The 4,486-nt window shown below is 36.1% G+C and overlaps 1 long non-coding RNA gene across 1 annotated transcript in view; it reads left to right on the top strand.

Moving 5' to 3' along the window:
- Positions 1-4,307: 4,307 nt before the first annotated feature.
- LOC128663148 (uncharacterized) overlaps positions 4,308-4,486 on the top strand; it is a 398,262-nt gene continuing 398,083 nt past the window's right edge. The window contains exon 1 of the long non-coding RNA XR_008402832.1: positions 4,308-4,486. This exon is cut by the window's right edge and continues 322 nt beyond it. This is a non-coding gene — a long non-coding RNA (uncharacterized LOC128663148).

The following is a 4,486-nucleotide window of genomic DNA, read 5'->3' as shown; positions in this document are numbered from 1 at the left end:
AATTTTTCAAAAAAGATTGATATGCCTTTTATATGCATCTATTATGTATCTAATGTGAAAGAAGCTTCAAAGAAGTATTTATCTTAACTTAGTACTGTATAACTAAGTAACTTTTCTATTGTCTCTCTCAGACCTCTATCTTATAATTTAAAGCCACAGGATATAATTAAAAGAAAACAAATTTCTCATTATTCAGTTAGTAAATTAGAAATGCTCTATCTGAATAATGAAAGAAAAAACCATGGGTAGATTAATTTCTATGTGAAGAACATAGGAATGTAAAATATGCGTTTTGCACATTGTGTTTCGCGAATTAAACATACTGTAAAATATTCTAAACAATCTATATATATATATTTTCAGTATGTTTAATGATTTTTAATATTTTATGTTATTTTTCAATAACGCACCTTAAGATTACAATTTTTATGTGAGCTAACCCGACCACTTTAATGAAACACGATGTGCAAAATGCCTATTTTACATTCCTATGTTCTTGTAATGAATCCCCTTTAAATATACCAAGCACTTAAATTAAGTGATTTGTTGCTCTTTGGTGTGCAAACCCTGAAATACCTGAAATGACAGGGATGAGACACTGTGAGCGTTTTTAATACACAGTTTTTGAAATACTTTAACGTAATGCTCAAAGTAGTATAACGAGATTGACGTTTTTGAGTAGTCTCAACTTCTGGTTCTTTAATAACTAGGTTATATATTAATAGATAATCAAATCTTAGCAAAGTAGTTGTCTTATTCCTTCGTAAGGTCTTCACACACACTCATAAAATACATACAGCAGTCATTCAATCTTAGTAATCCAGCAGTAAAGCAGGTCTTCAAAGCATATATATGATGTTTGGCATATGCAGTCAGCAATAACACTTAAACAGGTTTGCAAAGAGGAGTTACAATTACCTTGGAAGTGGCTGACAATCCGGTGAGAGGAATACCAAGAACTAAGCGTTATGAGCGGCTGCTGCTTGTGAGTGTATGTGTGACTCACTTCCGGTCTTCCGTAGTAGCGTCTTTGATCAGCTGTAGCAGCGGTAGCTGGACTGACAAATAGGTCCGATAACTGAAGCGTCAGGTGAGATCCGTATGAAATAAGATGTGATATCAGCTAGAGATGTACTTACACAGAACTGAATACTGAGGTAACAAGTGATAACTGGACAGGAGCAAGTTAACTGGAATTTGGTGACTTGGAACAGAGGCTAATACGTTCAGCTGCAAAGCTGTAAAGCTTCAATAATCAGGCAAGGAAGTGATGCAAGAGGAACCTTTTTAAAGGGTCAGAGGGTAAGAAGGGATATACCTTAAAGGTATATCACAGTTCTTTACATAGAAAATAATGTATTTTTTAATATTAAATATATATATTTCTATATATGTTACTGTTCATGTAAAAAACATATCTATACCTATATATTTATAGAGAAAATAACTCATTGTAACAAATCTAGACAGGCCAGAAAGCTTGTTTTTCCCACAGAAAACCTCTGCATTACCTTGTTTCCAATGCAGCAAAGGATTCTGGGTAAGATATGCAAATTAGCTTCACAATGACGCACCTTTTTACTTCAAGTCTGCTTTTCAGCAGATTCCCTTTACGCCAAAGCATCGCTGTTCACACAGCTTTTAAGCTTAGCTAGGGTTAGTGCAATGATTCATAACCATCCCAGGACAGACTGTTTTGTGGTTTTTGCCACTCATTAGCTGGGAGAAGGTTTGAATCACTGCTGGGTGAAGTTGATTTCGGGGCAAAATACAACATTTAAAATAAGGGGGAGGTAAAAGTTGAGTTCAAAATTCTCCACTACGCACAAAAAATAGAGAAAATAACTCATTATGTAGTTCCTTAACAAATCTAGACAGGCCAGAAGACTTGTTTTTCCCACAGAAAACCTCTGAATTACATTATTTCCAATGCAGCAAAGGATTCTGGGTAAGATATGCAAATTAGCTTCACAATGACACATCTTTGTGCTTTAAGTCTGCTTTTCAGCAGATTCCCTTTACGCCAAAGCATTGCTGTTCACACAGCTTATAAGCTTAGCTAGGGTTAGTGCAGTGATTCATAACCATCCCAGGACAGACTGTTTCGTGGTTTTTGCCACTCATCAGCTGGGAGAAGGTTTGAATCACTGCTGGGTGAAGTTGATTTCGGGGCAAAATACAACAACATTTAAAATTAGGGGGAGGTAAAAGGTGAGTTTAAAATCCTCCACTATGCACAAAATATAGAGAAAATAACTCATTGTGTAGTTCATTAACAAATTTAGACAGGCCAGAAGGCTTGTTTTTCCCACAGAAAACCTCTGAATTACATTGTTTCCAATGCAGCAAAGGATTCTGGGTAAGATATGCAAATTAGGCTCACAATGACACACCTTTTTACTTCAAGTCTGCTTTTCAGCAGATTCCCTTTACGCCAAAGCATCGCTGTTCACACAGTTTATATGCTTAGCTATTTATAAGCTTAGCTATTTTCTCTATATTTTGTGTGTAGTGGAGGATTTTAAACTCACCTTTTACCTCGCCCTAATTTTTAATGTTGTTATATATTTATATGAATAGATATATAGGTATTTACAGATATATATAGGAATGTGTATTTACCATAAAAAGGACATTATCCTGTAAGTGAAGAACATTGGAATGTTAAATATGTACAGTAAATATACAGTAATACATATCAATACATAGGTACACACATATAAACATAAAGATATACATACATATGTGCATGTATGTATTTCTATGTTAAAGCCCTTTGCCTGCCTTTTATTTTCTAACACCTGAGACCTCATATCTTTGATCCCTTATAACTTTTTAATACAATATTTTTTAAGTATTTTTTTCATCAGACAGTATTATTGTGAGAGTAGATGTACTTTTAAATATATTTTTATGTGTTTTGTATAACTTTTTTGTCTTGAGTAACAGTTAATCAGAGCTCTGAAGTTGCATATTAACCTGATGCATTATAAATTTGATTGCACTCACGTGCAAAGATCCGCATAATACCCCTTATCGATTGTGTGTTACAGTGCATCACTCATAATCTAGCCCTTAGTCAGTAATTTGCACACAAAAAACAATGCCCTGCAAATATAGACACTATTACACTCATATTCCTATCATTAGACGAAGCACTAGGGTAGTGAAAGCAGATAACCAACTGATAAATTATGTCTATCAACAAAAATGCTCTTTTACTTCATACAAGATGTCATAATATATTTTTAATTAACTCACAGATGTTATATTATTGGTTGTTAAACTTGGTACTTTATTTCTTATATAAATATATATATATATACTTTTTCCTTTGAGTGTTAGAAATGAATTGTCAATTTATATGTATGCAATATGCAATGAGTTAAATTGAGAGATGGAGTCAGATTTGTACCTACAGAGAAAATTGCAAACCAAGACTAAAGAAATGAGAACTCAGTACTTCCAAAACCAGAAATATATTGCAAGACACGTTAAATTACTTATTCCAGGTTCAATATCTTGTACATATGCCAAAAAATGATTTGCATGCAAATAGAATCATTCCAAAATGAAAAACTTTGGTTAAAAAGACATTTTATATTCAGAAACGACTGTGACCCTAAATTCATTGCAATCTAAAGTAATGGTTTTAGATCCATTAATATTCAATAATGTTATAACATCTTAAATTCAGATTACATAATTAACACTATAGTACCTGGAATGAAAAAGTTCTGTCTAAACAGATTAGAAATAGACCCACAATGCACTGCAAAGCTATCAAGGATGGGCTCTAGTTAATATAAAATATAGTACAAATCCAGATTCAAGACAAGACTATAAAAATAGACAAAGGTTATTCTTCAGGGACCGTGAATGATTTCTAAACTCATAGGAAATCGATAAACCCACATATGCTTAACAAATAGCAGAGCCCTGGGAAGTGTAACACCTTGACTAACGCTGCTGCCAGCATATGTTCCGCTTTCTGTCATGTAAGATGTTAATGTTCTAAACCTCAGAATGCAGATGAAATCTCCAGACACACAGATTAGGATTAAATGGCCCAGGGTGCTTTTTCTTCTTCTAATCCAGAACCTGAAAGATTAAGACTACAGAGCCCAGCATGCACCTTGCTGATGAAAACAGAGCATCTCTGCAGTGAGCGGCTGCTGGGAGGGGCGGCTGGACCAGTCTGGAAGATAGAGGATCAGATAGGAGGAGAGAGGCGGGAGATAGAGGGGGAGAGGCACTGAATCAGCAGAGCGTTCCTAGCAAGGGCACACACAGCGCTGGGAGACCTGGACCTGCTGCGTTTGGGGGAGCTGTGCACTTTACTCCCGGTCTAGTAGGTACGGCACCGGGTAGCAGAGCATGACCCGGGGGGCTTCAGGTACCATGAGGTGGGGCGAGGGTATCCGCCAGTGACAGGCCAGACCGCCACACCGGGAGGAGAGGGGCGGCAGCTCGCAGCCTGGCCCGG

The sequence above is a fragment of the Bombina bombina genome, chromosome 6, assembly GCF_027579735.1.
Source record: "Bombina bombina isolate aBomBom1 chromosome 6, aBomBom1.pri, whole genome shotgun sequence".
Classification (NCBI taxonomy): Eukaryota; Metazoa; Chordata; class Amphibia; order Anura; family Bombinatoridae; genus Bombina; species Bombina bombina.
Note: the sequence above shows the minus strand (reverse complement) of the source record. Positions and strands in the feature narration are given on the sequence as shown.